This window comes from Balaenoptera acutorostrata, chromosome 6 (assembly GCF_949987535.1).
Source record: "Balaenoptera acutorostrata chromosome 6, mBalAcu1.1, whole genome shotgun sequence".
Taxonomy (NCBI): Eukaryota; Metazoa; Chordata; class Mammalia; order Artiodactyla; family Balaenopteridae; genus Balaenoptera; species Balaenoptera acutorostrata.
In genome coordinates this window covers 69,755,865-69,772,719 of record NC_080069.1, presented here as the reverse complement: position 1 = coordinate 69,772,719, position 16,855 = coordinate 69,755,865, and the positions used below count along the sequence as shown (strand labels likewise).

Here is a 16,855-nt window from a genome sequence, read left to right as displayed (position 1 = left end):
CGGCCGCCCCACACAGCCCGCGGCCCTCAGCGCCGTCTCCCCACCCGCCAGCTCCCCCCGCATCCCCTTTGCTTTCCTCCGCCTCTAGGGGCCCTCCTCCGTGACCCCTGAATGGCCCCCACTTCCCTCAGATCCACACCTCGCACCTGTCAGTGCCCCGCCCTGTCCTGTCCAGTCCCAGCGGATCGACCGCGCCCGCCCGGGGCCCCTCCCAACCCCGGCGCCGTCCTCCGCGCGGCTCCCACTTGCTGCCCCCTCTCGCCACCACCCTTGCCCCTCGGCTCCCTGAGTCGTCAGAGGTCCCCCCTCTCCTCCTCCCAAGCCCGCAGTTCCCTCCCCTCCCTTCCCCTCCTCCTCTGCTGCTGAGCGACTCTTCCTGCTCGCTTGCTTTCTCACGCAGGCCGTTAAGGTACGTTTGTCTAGGTAGATTCCCAGTGGGTGGCAATGAACCAAAAGGGCCTTCCTCCTCATTTCACGGAAGAGGAATCCCAGTTGAAAATGAGTGAGGTGCTCTAAGTCACAGGTCTGTTGAGGGGTGTCTCTTACTTCCCAGGATCACACTTTCGGATTCAAAAGGAACTGTTGCTTTTACGCAGCCGAGCCTAAAAGTACTGGCTCCTCCTCAGGCGCCACTGTTTGCATTGATGCCATAAATATTTATTCAGTAAAATTCCTGCTCCTTGGATTTGAAAGTCTAGTGGTGGAAGCAGGTCATAACAAGGAAACAGATAAATGAGCAAGGTAATTTGAGATAGTACTATGAACAAAATAAAATACAATGTGTGGAGGGAGGCTGTCTTAGATTGGGTGGTTAGTAAAGCTTTGAAGAAATGGCATTTGCTCTTAGCACTGAATGGGAAGGTGGAGGGAGAGGGACAAAGTCAAGGGGAAAAGGCCCTAACATGGAATGTTTGTCATGTTCCAGGAATAGAAACACAAGACAAAAATTTCCTACCTATTTCCTCTGTAAAATGGGCATGGAAGATTAGTATGGAGTTGTTAAAATAATGTGTGTAATGCCAGCTACAGGGTTAGTGTTCAATGTTACATTAAAGTCATCCACTATTATTATCGTTTCTTTGTGGAAGGTCACTGTGCTAAGGCAGAGAGAAGGCTCTGTGAAAATAAACTGTTCCATCCTCTTCAGAAGTTGCTGAATGAGTGGCCCAAAACTGCTTTCAATTTAAAAGATAGAAATTATTTCAGAGTGAGGTGGTAAGGGAAATCTTGCTCCCCAGTGAATCTGAGCTGGGTGAGTGGATGGGGGGATTTAATAGGTAGACAGTGCTGTACTTGGAAAGAAATTTAGTAGCTCATATGTATTTATTACTAAGAAAGAAAGAATGAAAATAAATGAATTAAGCATTCAACTCATACAGTTAGAAAAAAGACATCAAAATAACCCATGGAAAGCAGAGGAAGGGATTAAGTAAAGAAAAAGAACATAAATGAAAGGATCAGAGAACTTAAGAAACAGAACTAACAAAAAAATGAAAAGGTCTGGACAAGTACAAGTTACGAAACACTAGAGAACTAGGTGCATAGAGAGTCCTTCTAATCTCCAAAGCTGGGAACATTTGAGGGTTTAGCTGCAAAAGAAACCTGAAAGAAAATCCTGGGGATATTTGGCTTAGAAAGAAAACAAACAAAATAGCAGAGGAATCATCCCATCATTGGGGAGGAAAAGCTGAGTGTTGTGGTCACATCACCAGGCCCCACAAAATGCCAACTAACTGCAGGTTTGCTAAAGTTTGTGGATTATGAATGAGGAATGAATAAGTAACTGCCAAACTGAGAAATCTCCTGGCAGCTGGGCTTAGCACAGTCATTTGGCCATGCACACACATTTGTATGGGCTGGTTCTTCACCCTTGAACTTGCCCCAGTGGTAAAGACACTGAGCTCAAATAATACATTAATACAACAGAAAGTGTGAGTCAAAAAGAGATTTAAAAATGCTTGTATGTTGGGGCTTGCCCTCTAGGACTCCTGAAGAGGCCAGATCCAAAGAAGTCTGAGAGAAGACCATGTGGAGAGAGGGCCAGCGATCTGAGTTGGTCCAGCCATTGCAGCTGAGCTGCCAGTTGTAGCCACAGGACTGAACCCAGGGGTAGGTGGATTAGAGAGTGGAGAAAGAATTTCTCCCTGAGCTACTAGAAAAATAGAACTGTCATTACCTGAGATTGGAAAAACTGTAGGAGAAACAGGTTTGGGGAGAATATCAGTGTTGTTTTGGGTAAGTTAAGTTGGAGATGCCTTTGGGACATCCACAGGAATTGATAAGGAAGCAGTTAGATGTACAAATTTTGACTACATAGTAGAGGTCCAGGCTGGAGATATAAAATCTAGGAAGTTGTTGATATATTTAAATTCATGAGCTAGTACAAAGTCACTTAGGGAGTGAGTTTAGACTAGAGGAGAAGAGGTCTGAAATCTGAGTTCTGGGGTTCGCCAGCATTTTGGGATGAGGAGGAAATACTGAAGGAGCCTGAGAGGAGAGGCAAGTTAATTAGGAAGAAAACAGGTGAGTGCAGTATCTTGGAAGTCGATGGAATGTGTTTCAAGAAGGAGGGAGTGATTAAATGAGTCAGATTCTGCTGATAGGACTGAGAACTGACTGAAATTATTTCTAAGTGTTAAAAAAAAGAGATTGTTTTTCATTTACAATGCGTAAATGAAAATATCAGAGGATAGTTTTGCCAAGAATCCCATAGCTATTCAACAACTGAATTAGTAATTTCAAAAAATGTTAGGTGAAATATAGAAAATGCTTTCTCTGAGAGGGAATTCTGGGAGTAGAATTCAAACTGTCCAGAACAAGGATGTTAGAGAAAAAAGAAAGAGAAGATCTAGACAAAAGTAGGGGAAGAGAACAGAGGAGGCACAAAGAAATGAAAATAAAGGGCTCTATTTAACAGCCCTTGAAAGAGCCATATGAAAAGATGTTCAATCATACTTATGACAGAGGAAATGCAAATTAAAACTATAGTGAGATACTATTTCTCAACTATTGGCAAAAATCTAAGTTTGACAACATAATGTGTTGGCAAGGTAGTGAGGAAACAGGCATTCATATTTTGCTAGTGGGAATACAAAAATGGTACAATCCATGGAGAGAGAGATTTGGCAATATATAGCAAAATTTCATATACGTGCACTTGTCAATCCAGAAATTCCATTTCTAAGAATCTAACCTAAAGATACACTAGCAAAAATACAAAAAGATATATACATAGGGTTGTTCAATGAACACTATTTGTAATAGCAAAAGAGTGGAAACAGTCCCAAAGTCCATCAGAATGGTCAAATAAACGAGGATCCACTCACATATTGGTATACTACGCAGCTGTAAAAGCAAATGAGAAATATCTCTATAGAGTGCTATGGCATGATTGCCAGTGAAAAAAAGGCAAGGAGGCAAAGCTGAAGGTTATATACTACCACTTAACCAGAAGGGGGAGGAAGATATGAATATATCTTTATGTTTCAGAAAAATAGAAGGATAAAATAGAAACAAAGTTTTTAAAAAAATAAAACAAATTAAAATTTTTGTTTTATTTAAACAAACAAAAACTGATTACCTCTAGGGGAAGGAAGGAATGGGGCAGAAGGGCAGAAGGAATGGGGCAGATGGAGGTCAGACTTCTCTGACTGTACTTTGGTCTATATGAGTGACTTTGTTAAGTATGTAGCAAGACTAAATTTTTTTTAATGTTTCCAAAAGCAAGCCTTAAAAGTTAAAGGCAGTTTAAAAAAAAAAAAAAAGTTAAAGGCAAAATGAAACAAATGAACATGGCTGTGTAATGACTTGGTTCTGTCTATTTTTATAAATTGCTACTGCTCTTTGAATAGCTTGCAGAAATCTGAGTTGCTTCCTTTGCTACTGAGGTAACGCATGTTCTGAAGTTTTATCTTGGAATTTTCTATACCATCTCACATAGCTCACTCTGGCGTTCCTGCCGGGCGACAAATACTGTAACTTGGCCATAGAACATACTTCCTCACCATTTTGTCCTAGCCTGAGGCATTGCTTGTCCTTTGAGACAAAACTACTCCTATCAGAGCACTGACTTCCCTCCAGAGAGGAGACACTGTGTTATTCCCATAATAACGCCTCGTCGGTTCTGAAGTTGTGGTCCATCCAGGGCATTTCTGTCCCAGGACCCAGGGATAGGGTAATCATATGCCCCTGAGGGTAGTCCTCCTCCTTGAAATTCAAGAGTTTTCTGGGTCACAGGATTTGGAGTTGCACACAGCTAAATTTGACTCTCACAAGCTGAGGGACCTTGAGCAAAATAATTAACCTCTCTTAGCTTCAGTTGCCTCATTTATGAAATAGGGGGAGGGTGATATTAATCCTATGGGGTCGTTGTGAGATTTAAATAGGATCGTGTATGTAAAATGCCAGGCATATGCTAGGTGCTGCTTCTCTTCTCCTTGCTCTGCTTCCCTCCTCTTCTTTCCCACCTTCTTTTCATTCAATCTTCCCTCCACCCTTTTCTTCATTAAACAAAATAAATTAGACTAGAAAACTTTTAAGGTTCTTCTCAAACTCTGAGGTCCTTAGAAGTATTGATGAAGTGCAATGCATTCAGATGGGGAGGCTTGGCCGCTAGAATTAGAAATTCAAAGATAAATGTAGTAGAAATGTGGGTGTAGAGGTCAATGGTGATTTTAAGTGAAGAGGCGTTTAGGGGTTAAAAGCACAGAGGAATGGGTTTCTTGGTGGAAATACTTTAGTCCCAATAATATTATAAATTGTGCAGATTTGTCCAAGGGAAGAGAGAAGTAGGGAAATAAGGGAAGGACAGAAGGAAAGAGAAAAATTGGAAAGAAAGGAGGAGGTTAAAATTTAAAAGTCAGATAACAACAAGTGTGGGTGAAAATATGGAGAAATCTGAGTTTTCACGCACTGCTTTTGGAAATATAAAATGATTCAGTCACTTTGGAAAGCAGCCTGATAATTCTCAAACAATTAAACATAGAGTTATCATATAACCCAATTTCACTCCTAGGTATACACTCAAGAAAATGGAAAACATATGTCCACACAAAAACTTGTACATGAATGTTCATAGCAGCATTGTTCATTATAGCCAAAAGGTGGAAGCATTTCAAATGTCCGTTGATGGATGAATGGATAAATGAAACGTAATATATTCATACAATGAAACTTTATTTGGCCATAAAAAGGAATAAAGTACTGATACATGCTATAACATGGATGAATCTTGAAAACACTATGCTAAGTGAAAGAAGCCACATATTATATAGTTCCATTTATATGTAAGTCCAGAGTAGGGAAATTTATAGAGACAGAAAGTAGATTAGTAGTGTTTGGGGCTGGGGAATATGGGGAACAAGGAGGATAGGGTGGTAATAACTAAAGGGTACAGAGTTTCTTTTTGAGGTATGAAAATGTTCTAAAATGGACTGTAGTGATGGTTGCACACCTTTGTGAATATATTAAAAACCACTGAAGTGTACACTTTAAATGAGTGAATTGTATGATGTGTGAAATATATCTCAATAGCCATTTAAAAAAATCAATATAATTCACCATATTATCAAATTAAAAAGAAAAACCATATGATTATCTCAATGGAGGCAAAAAATCATTTTATAAAGTTCAACACCGATTTATGATTAAAAACTCAGAAAACTAGGAATAGATGGGAACCATCTCAATCTGATAAAGGGCATTTATAAAAAACCTAAGCTAACATCACAGTTAATGGTGAATGTATTCTCCCAAATGTGGGGAACAAGACCAAGATATCTGCTCTCATCGTGTCTCTTTAACAGTGTTCTGGAGCTCCTAGACAGTGCAGTAAAGCAAGGAAGATTGAAAAGGAAGAAACAAAACTGTCTTATTCACAAATGAGCATGTATATAAAAAGTCATAAGGAATCTACAAAAAAGCTACTAGAACTAATGTGTTCTGGATTCAAAGTCAAATACAAAGCAACATTGGTATCTCTACACACTAGAAACAGACAATTGCAAATAAAAAGTTTTTAAGATGCCATTTGTAATAACATCAAAAAATATTTGGGGGTAAATCTAACAAATTGAATATAAGAACTGAATATTGAAAACTCATTTTGGAGAAAAATTATAGAAGATCTAAATAAATGGAAAGACATACTATGTTTATGCATCAAAACACTCAGTTTGGTTACAATCTCAGTTCTCTCCAAATCATCTATAGATCCAACATAGTCTCAATCACAATCTCAGCAGGTTTTTTTAAAAATAAAAATTAACAAGCTGATTTTAAAATTTGTAGAAATTAAAGGAACCTAGGTTAGCCAATACAATTTTGAGAAAGATCAAAAATGGAGAACTTTACCTGATTTCAAGACTTACTATAAGGCTGCAGTATTTAAGACAGTGTGGTGTTGATGTAAAGATAGGTATATGGATCAATGGAACAGAATAGAGTCCAGAAATAGACTCATACATAGGGTCAATTCATTTTTGACAAAGGAGAAAAAGATAGTCTTTTTAACAATGTTGCTGGAATAATAGGATATCCATGTGGAAAAACATAAACTCAATTCTTACCTCATGCCATATGCCATAATTAACTCAGAATGGATCATAGACTTCCATGTAAAAGTTTAAAATGATAAAACTTCTACAAGAAACCTAAGAGAAAATCTTTGTGACTTTTGTTTAGGCAAAGATTTCTTAGATGGGACACAAAAAGCATGAACCATAAAAGAAAAACATTATAAACTGGAGTTTAACCAAAATTAAAAACTTATGCTCTTTGAAAAACAATGTTTAGAGAATGTAAAGGCAAAACATACACCAGGAGAAAATCTTTGCAAAATATATATCTAATAAAAGGCTTGTATCTAAGATATGTAAAGACCTCTTACAAATCAATAATAACAAAACACACAACCTGATAACAAAATGGGCAAAAAATTTGAACAAATACTTCATCAAAGAAGCTATATGATTGAAAAACAGGCATATGAAAAGATGCTTAATATCACTGGTCATCAAGAAAATGTAAAATAAAACCATAATGAGATACCAGTGTATTCCACCAGAACAGCTAAAATTTTAAAAACCAGGTCACACCAAGTATTGAAGAGGATTTGGGATAACTACAACTCTCATACATTGCTGATGTGAATACAAAATGGTACAACCACTCTGGAAAAGTTTGGCAGTTTCTTGTAAAGTTAAATGCACACCTACCAAAAAAACCAAGCAGTCTCTCTCCTAGGCATTTACTCAAGAGAAATGTAAACATATTTCCAGCATTAATCTGCCGGGGTGCCGTAACAAAATACCATAGACTGAGCAGCTTAAATATTTATTTTCTTACAGCTCTGAAGGCTGGAATTCCAAGATCTAGATGTCATTAGGATTGGTGTCTGGTGAGAGCTCTCTTCCTGGGCTGCAGATGGCCACTTTCTCACTGCATCCTCACATGGCCTCTTTTCTGTGTGTGCATGCCATCATAATGGATGTGACATGTTGATTTTTTTTACTTTTCTGTTTCATTTGAAAAAAATTTTAATGAGCATATATAATTTTTACCCCAAAAAAATCACCTTAAAAAAAAACCCCAACAAATCCCATCTAATACATCACCTTGAAAAAAAAAAAAGGCTTCCCTGGTGGCGCAGTGGTTGAGAATCTGCCTGCTAATGCAGGGGACACGGGTTCAAGCCGTGGTCTGGGAAGAGCCCACATGCCACGGAGCAACTAGGCCCGTGAGCCACAACTACTGAGCCTGCGCGTCTGGAGCCTGTGCTCCACAACAGAGGCCATGATAGTGAGAGGCCCGCGCACCGCGATGAAGAGTGGCCCCTGCTTGCCGCAACGAGAGAAAGCCCTCACACAGAAACGAAGACCCGACACAACCAAAAAAAAAAAAAAAAAAAAAAAAAAAAGACAGGGCTTCCCTGGTGGCACAGTGGTACAGTGGTTAAGAATCCTCCTGCCAATGCAGGGGACATGGGTTCGAGCCCTGGTCCGGGAAGATCCCACATGCCACGGAGCAACTAAGCCCGTGAGCCACAACTACTGAGCCTGTGCTCTAGAGCCCGTGAACCACAACTACTGAAGCCTGCGCGCCTAGAGCCCATGCTCCACAGCAAGAGAAGCCACCGCAATGAGAAGCCTGCACACCGCAACCAAGAGTAGCCCCCGCTTGCCGCAGCTAGAGAAACAGAGAAAGCCTGCGCACAGCAACAAAGACCCAACGCAGCCAAAAATAAATAAATAAATAAATTTATTAAAAAAAAAAAAGACAGTGGATTTTCTTCAGCTTTTTAAAACTTTATTGAAGTATAATTGATGACATCACGCTTTTATTATTCATGAATTAGATTCATTTTAATCCAATTAGCATTTACTGATGTTCTAGGAATGTAGCAGCAGTGAACGCAGCAAAACCTCTATACTCAAGGAGTTTTCCTTCCAGTATGTAGAAGGGAAAGAGGATAGTAATGAGTACTGTGAAAAAAATAAAGAATAATAATAATAAAGCAAAGGAAAATTTAAATCTGCAGGGAATTCTTTTAAATATCACTATCTCTTCAGTGAATATTTGCAATATCTGCCTCATCAAATACTCTCTACAACAGAATGAAGTGACAGAGAATGAAGTGCAAAGTAGAAGAGCTGGGTCCTAGTCCTGCCTCAGTCACTCATTAGCTCTGTAAACTTCGGCAAGTACTTGACCTTTCTGCGCCTCACTCTCAACAGTAAAATGGAGATCAGGCCTGTCGCAGAGAGGTGGTGAGGCTCTTACTTAGGATCTTAGTGATGTGGGCACGTTTTATCATTATGTAAACAAAGGCTCTGTCTCCAAATTATCTCTTTAGGCAAAGCTTGTGATTTGAAATTGACATTCTCTTTATTCCCTACCACCCCCATTTTCGAATCAAGGTTTTAAAGATTGCTATTAAAAGACAAACGTCTTTTAAGATAGCACATTAAGATACTATCACCTAAAATATATTTATTATAAAACATATTTATTAAAAAAATAACTTTTTAAAAGTTATTCAAGTTAGTCTAAGCAGCAGAACTGTGATGCCCCAGGGCACAGTGAGATTGGGGTTTGGATATGGTGGGAAGTCCTTCAAGAACAACCTGGTTCCTGGCTCTTGGTGCTTTTAAAGAAAACCCCTAGACAGAAAGGTGAGTGGAAGGACCCTCAAGAGAAACCCTGACCATCTTTGCAGTTTTGCCTTGGGCTTGTGGTTCACTTGTCTGGAGAACAACGCAGAATAGGTGGATAAGCAGGTGACGACTATCTCTCAGCAAGCACTAATTGTTGAGCTAAAAAGACACGAGATTAACTCTGTCAGAATCGAATCTGTCCTAAACATCTCACAAATTTCCTCCAGGAAAGGCCCACAGTGATGAATGGAGCTCTGCAGTGGGGTAAGAAATTATCACAGGTCAGGTGGAGAATTCTAAGCTGCTCTGAAGATCCTGTGCCCAGGCTAAGCCAAATTGAGGGATGGGAGAGTGGTGATGAGGAGGAAAGTTGTAAAGCAACTGATGATGGGAACCTGAGATAGGGGAAACCTGTAATGCCTGAGGCCCCAAATCCCCGCTGTGGATGAAGGCTGCCCCTCAGTCATGTGTTGCAGTTCCTGAGACGCACAGAAGGAGGCGCCATTCCTGAATTATTCCTCCTGCTCCAACCCCCCAGTAAGGAAGCTCCTAGTGATAGGACTTATCACTTATATTTCATTTTACAGTTTTGTGAGCACTTTCTCATTTGGTCCTTATAACTAGATGATAATTAGAGGCTGGTTCTATTATCCCCATTTTACAGATGGAAAACTGAGAGTCAGCCATTTTAAGTGAATATTCAATGTCAGACAATTAGGAGGCAGAGCTAGTCTTTCAACTCCTGAGCCAGTGCCCTTCCCACTCTGCTGTCTAGAGTAAAGCAGGATTGTCAAATACAACTGAGAAATGGAGTTGTATTTTTTTTTATTCTTTTTCTAAAATATTTATTTATTTATTTTTTTAGTTTTGGCTGTGTCGGGTCTTCGTTGCTCTGTGCGGGCTTTCTCTAGTCATGGCGAGCAGGGGCTACTCTTCGTTGTGGTGCGCGGGCTTCTCATTGTGGTGGCTTCTCTTGCTGTGGAGCACAGGCTCTAGGCACACAGGCTTCAGTAGTTGTGGCACGTGGGCCCAGTAGTTGTGGCTCACGGGGTCTAGAGCGCAGGCTCAGTAGTTGTGGCGCACGGGCTTAGTTGCTGCATGGCATGTGGGCAAATGGATTGTCAAATACAAGAGCTCCTGACAAAGGGAAAGAAGACCCACTCTAGTAGCCAACCTATGCAGAGAATGGCTTTGGGAACAGTGCTGCTCTCAGGAGAGTTGGAGGTCAAGTTGAGCTCACCCCCAGGTTTCAAACATACAGTTAAATTTAGCTTTGTTGGTTCATTCTGTGGTCAGGGCCATGAGTTGAGCTTGGTCAAGGGGAAGGAAGAGTATAAGCAGAAGTGGGTTGGGCACCTGCCACTTTTCCGGCTCAGTGCCTCTCTTCTGTGGACATGAAGACACCCAAAGTAACCCCTCGGTGGCTACCACTTGGGAAGCCTCTAAAATGATTACTCTTGACAAAGGCTGAAAAGGCCTGGTATATTGTCAGAGATCTAGGATGCCTAGGCAGCCTCTGCTTGCGACGAACCTAGTGTAGAGACACAAGAGTCTCTGAAACAGTGTAAAAGTTTGGCCAGAGAATGTTTTCCCACATCAGTGTATTAGTTTGCAATTGTTACCATAATGCTCTGTAACAACAACTCTCATATCTTAGTGACACACAACCAGAAACATTTGTTTTCTTGCTCACAAGTCTACAGGTTGGCTTGGCCCCCTCTGGGTTGAGGCTGCTGCCTGGTCTTCATCATTCCAGGCCCAGTGGCTAACAAGGTCATGGCTGGTGAATGGCATAAGCACAAAAGAGCAAGCCAAACCTCACAAGCACCTTGAAAGCCTCTGCTTGTGTCACAGTGTCACTAATACTGCACTGGCCAGAGCAAGTCATGGATGCCAAACAGGGGGATGTACTCTAGCCTAGTGCAAAGTCCTTTAGCAAAGGACGTGGATGTAAAATTCTAAAACATGGAGGGAATGAAGCATTGGGAGCAATGACCCAATGTTACCACAATTAGTAATCTGGCAATAAACATTATTATGAATAATACATAAAAAGTAATAAAACAATAGGTAACATCTATTGAGTCTTATTAAGTGTTGGGCACTTTTGTTAAGTACCTTGCATGTATTAACTCATTTACTCCTCACAACAACCCTATGAGGTAGATACTAATACGATCTGTATTTTACAGACGAAACAACCAAGGCATAGTGGGGTTAAGGAAGAATTAAGATCACACAGTAAACGGCGGAGGAGGGCAGTGACAATTATGTTAGAAAGGGACACTGTCCATTTCCTCTCTCCCTTTTGTGTCTCTCCTACTCTTCCCTGCCCCTCCCCAGCCCTGTCCCTCCCTTTGTGTGCCTTGTCTTGGGAAATGACATCTGGTCACCCAGACCAGAACCCTTAGTGTCATCCTTGGACCCCTCTCACTTGCTCCCTGCCCCGTGTGTCAGCCATTAGGTTCTACTGTCTGTACCTTCTTAAGTCCTCCCGATCTGCTCCCTCCTCTTCATCCTCTGCCATTGCTTCCACTCACAGCCCTGCCACTTCTTTCCCAAGGGATGCCCTGCTTTTAGTCCTGCACCCTGAGTTTGCTGCCAGAGGGATTTTTACAAAATGCAGATCTGGCCAGGTCATTCTCCTGCTTAAAAAGTGTCTGTATTCCCTGGAGCTTTTAGGATAAAGTTAGCCTAGTATTCCAGGCCTTTCATTTTCTGACACTCTGCCACACTTCAGACTAGCTTCCCACACTACCTGCAGTCCCGTGAAGTTTCATGACCTTTTGCCTTTGCATATGCTGCAACCTCTGCCTGGATCCTCTGCTCCCCTTCTTCACCTCATCAACTCCTATGTATCTAGAGTCTTACCTTTTGGGAAGCCTTCTCCAGTCTATTCCCTATGCTGATTAGACATCTTTTCTCTGTGCCTCCAGTAGACCCTGCCATAGCATGTGGCATTTACCAGGCTACATTTCAATATTAGATTCCACTGTCTGCTTCTCCATCATTAGTTTTTCTCAGAATATAATTCGTGGACCCCCTGCTTCAGAATCACCTGGGAAGTTTGTTGAAAATTCAGGTTCCTGGGACCTGTCTCGGTCCCACCAACTCAAAATCTTCACAGGGTAGAGCCCAGGAGTCTGCATTTAGAAATTTCCTGAGAAGATTCTGACTTGTGCCAGGATCCTGACCACACTAGACAAAACAGCGGCCATGCTTTCTTGTACTTCTAGCATCTAGCATAGTGCCTGGCACAAAGTAGGCACACAATGAATGTGTTCCTAATGAATGAGTGAAATGGGCAGCACTGGTCAAGGCCACACAAATATAAAGCGAATATTCGGCTACTGCGATTCCAGATACCAGCAGATGGCGCTGTGACGACATATATGCTTTTACGCCGGGGGAGGGGAGGAGGAGGATGGGAAATTTTGTTTTACAGGAATTCAACACTAGACTGCTGAGTAATTGAATTTATTTTTTCCTACCCAGTTTGTCTACCATTGTCCCACTTGCATGAATAAATTGCTTTCTGAAGGCATGAAGACTTAGACAAGAAAAACAAGTGGAAAGAGGCTGGTCACAGAAAGCTGAGCAGGTAATGAAAGAGAAGGGAAAGATATTCTAATTACCCCTATTCCATCCTCCTGATGGAAAGCTGCTCCCAGCGAGCGCTAAATGTTGTGAAATTACCCAAAGCATTCAAAAGAATAAGCCATTTCAGTAAGAGGGTGGAGCCATCCTGTAATTCTGTTAGTCATCCACGTTTCCTTTACAGACTGTCAAATGCCTATGTGACTAACCTTTTAAAGTCGTTTCCTTTGCAATGCAACGTCTGAAAGCCTGAGTCTTCCTCCTGGGCTGAATACTTGATTCTCCCGAGGTGTTGGAAGTGAGCCTCACAGTCTAGAAGCCAGGGGCCCCATAGCCCACTCTTGCTCCCCCTTCCAGCCTCCCCTCTCGACCCCCAGGGGCATCCACGTGCACAGAACTGATAGGACTGGCGTGGGGCCCTGGGAAGACTATCAGGCAGGGCCAGAGCTAGAGGCTGAGCAGTTTTCCTCCCAGCACGGAGCTTTCCGCCGGGGGCCCTCGGCAGGGAGGGGGGCGGGGTAGGGGCTTCTGCCCGAGGCCCTCGTCAGGGAGGACGGCTGGGGAGGGGCTTCCCAGCGCTCTGCAAAGGGAGGGGAGCTGTAGACACAATGATAGACGCAAAGACGGAGAAGCAAAACCCCTGCCCTCAGCGCAGTCTCAGTCTTATTAGGAAGGCACAATTTAAAGGCATCACAGTAATTTCGACACGGTGGAAAGAACTTTCAAGTTCTGAGCGACCCAGCATAAACTAGATGGAAGTGCTTAAAAGGAATGAGAGGAGATACAGTTTCCCTTTCTCTTTCTTTTTACTCCTTGAACTGTCAAGTTCAAAACTCATTAGGTGGGGAGCCAAGCAAGTTGGGACTTCCTGGCCGGCTCCTGGTCACAGCAGCAGGTGGGAGCATCCTCCCAGATCCCCCACATGGGTTTGGTTGTCCTCATGATGAGGGTTAGGCCAACAGCCACCTTTGGATGGGGCCAGTGGCCGGGAGGTTGGAGAGCACCAAGAAGGAGAGTGTCAGGTGGCAGATGTTCTTGTCTTTGTCCAGTGTCCCCTCCCCCAAACCGGGAGGAAGGGCATGTCTGGGCCCAAGGGAGCTGTCCCCTGGAAGCAGGAGAGCCAAGTCTGCCCCAGCTGTGGACAGCACCGATGGTCTCTGGCCAGAGTGAGCCCTGGGCCTCAGGGAACATGTTTTACAAATTCTGGGCAGCCTGAGTGGTAAACGCAGCAACACTACCAGTAATCTTTCTCTCCAGGAAGTCCAGGGCCTTGCCCTGGTGGCTGAGTTGAGAGTAAGCAGCTGGGGGCAGGTTCCAGGGGCCGCACAACACAACATGTGATGCATCAAGGGAGGCAGATCTGGCTCATGTTGTCCAGGGAGGGCTGCCTGGAGGAGGGCAGGAGGCCAGCCAGCCAGAGGCCCTATCCACACTGGCCAACGATGCCAGGACTCAGCCTCAGGATGGCCGTGGACCAGTGAGGGGCTGACGTTGACTCTCTCTGCTCATAGCAGGGAGAGCACACCCTCCAGATCAGAGAGAGGAAGATAATCTTCCTCCTAATCAACAGGGAATTGTGGAGAGCAATGCTTCCTCCTGGAAGGGATCCTACCCTTGGAAGGTTGGGAGGGAGGAGCTCCCCTTCTATTCCACAGGCAGTCTAGAGAGGGTGGCCCTGCTGGATGTGGGAGCCTTTGGAGAAATCTCCTTCCCTTAAGCCAGGGGAGGGTTAGGAGCAGGTGCTGCAGGGGAAGAACTTTGACCAGATTCTTCCTGTACTGGAGGCTGTAGAAGAGAAACTCATCACTCTGTCAAAGCTGCCCTGGGCTGGGTCCCCAGCTGGGATAAGGGTCAGCCACTGGCTGCCCAGAGGATTGGGTTCTGTCTGGGAGAGCTGGGTTTAAGGGATGGGGTCACAGGAGCCTGTTCCCCGGTGGCTGTTACTATTGTGATCCTAGGGCTGATTCTTAGATGGTTGAGTAGCTCAGAACTGGTACCACCATCTGCCAAATTGTTTAAACCAGAGAGCTAGACATGATCTTTGATTCAGACCTTCCCTTTCATATCAAATCTATTAGCAAGTCCTATCATTTCTACTTCTTAATCTGTACTATGACCACTTCCCTCTCTCTCCACTGCCACCACAATAATCCAAACCATTGTCATCTGCTGCCCAGACCATGGGAGGAGTCTCTTTGTTGGTCTCCCCACTTCCTCTTTCAGCAACCCCCTGCCCCCAGTCAGTAGACCCTTCCTGTGATTCTTGGGCACCCTGGTCATTTCCTTCAGAGCATCCGTCACAAGTTGCGCGCTTATCTTGTCATGCACTTTATTGTCTGTCTCCCCCACTAGATGCAGCACCAGGGGGCAGGGAATCTTGTCTGTTAAATGCATCCTTGTATCCTTTCTGCCTCGCACAATGCCTGGCACAGAGTGAATAGTTTTAAAATGAATGACATTAGGTCAAATAGTTTAGATTTTAGTCAATAAACAATGAGGAGCTATCACACAGTTCAGAAAAAGGACCGATAAAACATAAGGACGTGTTGGGGGAATAATGGAGGCAGCTGGATGGACATTAACTTGAACCCTCTTACTAACATGTTTCCTGTTGATGAGGCCTAGTGTGGTGTCAAGATAGAATTCTAGACAGTTTAAAGGAGAGTTCTTTTTTTCCCCCAGTTTTATTGAGAAATAATTGACACACATCACTGTACAAGTTTAAGGTGTACAGCATGATAGTTTTATTTACATATGTTGTGAAATGATAACTAAAATAGTTTTGGCTAACACCCATCTTCTAATAAAGATACAATTTAAAAAAGAAGAAAAGAATAAAGGAAAGGGGCTTCCTTGGTGGCGCAGTGGTTAAGAATCCGCCTGCCAACGCAGGGGACATGGGTTCGAGCCCTGGTCCGGGAAGATCCCACATGCTGTGGAGCAACTAAGCCCGTGCGCCACAACTACTGAGCCCGTGTGCCGCAACTATTGAAGCCTGTGTGCCTCGAGTCCGTGTTCTTCAACAAGAGAAGCCACCGCAGTGAGAAGCCACCGCAGTGAGAAGCCCACGCACTGCAACAAAGAGTAGCCCCCACTCTCTGCAACTAGAGAAAAGCCCACGCGCAGCAGGAAGAATCAACACAGCCAATAAATAAATAAATAAATTTATTTTAAAAAAAAAAGGAAAAAGGAAAAACTTTTTCTTCTTGTGATGAGATAAAGGGAGAATTTCTATCTTTGTGAATATGTTGGGAAGAAGAGAGAGAGGCATTGATGCTGTAAGTCTGGTGAACCAGAAAAATAACATTACTTCATCTCTTAAAAAGAAAAAGGATGGGACTTCCCTGGTGGCGCAGAGGTTAAGAATCCGCCTGCCAATGCAGGGGACATAGTTTCGAGCTCTGATCTGGGAAGATCCCACATGCCGCGGAGCAACTAAGCCCGTGCACCGCAACTACTGAGCCTGCTCTCTAGAGCCCGTGAGCCACAACTACTGAGCCCACGTGCCACAACTACTGAAGGCTGTGCACCTAGAGCCCATGCTCGGCAACAGGAGAAGCTATCACAATGAGAAGCCCCGCGCACGGCAACGAAGAGTAGCCCCCGCTCGCCGCAACTAGAGAAAGCCTGCGTGCAGCAACGCAGACCCAACGCAGCCTTAATAAATTAAATTTATTAATTTTAATAAATAAATAAATTAATTTTAAAAAAAAGAAAGAAAAACGATGGCATGACTGGAAAAAAACCTCAGATTTGAGTGGAAGAGTTCAGTTTTTAGACATGTTGAGTTTGAAATGACTATAAGTATTTCTTTTTTTTTTTTTTTTTATAAATTTATTTATATTTATTTATTTTTGGCTGCTTTGCATCTTCGTTGCTGCGCACGGGCTTTCTCTAGTTGCGGCAGGTGGGGGCTACGCTTCGATGCGGTGCACGGGCTTCTCATTGCGGTGGCTTCTCTTGTTGCCGAGCACGGGTTCTAGGTGCGTGGGCTTCATTAGTTGCAGCACGCGGGCTCAGTAGTTGTGGCTCACAGGCTTAGTTGCTCCGCGGCATGTGGGATCTTCCCGGGCCAGGGCTCGAACCCGTGTCGCCTGCATTGGCAG

General features: G+C 43.3%; 1 long non-coding RNA gene across 2 annotated transcripts; it reads left to right on the top strand.

The window, feature by feature from the left end:
* The first annotated feature begins 17 nt into the window (after positions 1-17).
* LOC130708430 (uncharacterized) lies at positions 18-16,311 on the top strand. 2 transcript variants are annotated; one of them, XR_009008626.1, is made up of 4 exons: positions 18-409; positions 1,984-2,109; positions 12,648-12,753; positions 15,559-16,311. It is a non-coding gene; the product is annotated as an uncharacterized LOC130708430 (long non-coding RNA). The 2 variants fall into 2 exon arrangements; XR_009008627.1 differs by lacking the exon at positions 1,984-2,109.
* Positions 16,312-16,855: the final 544 nt, after the last annotated feature.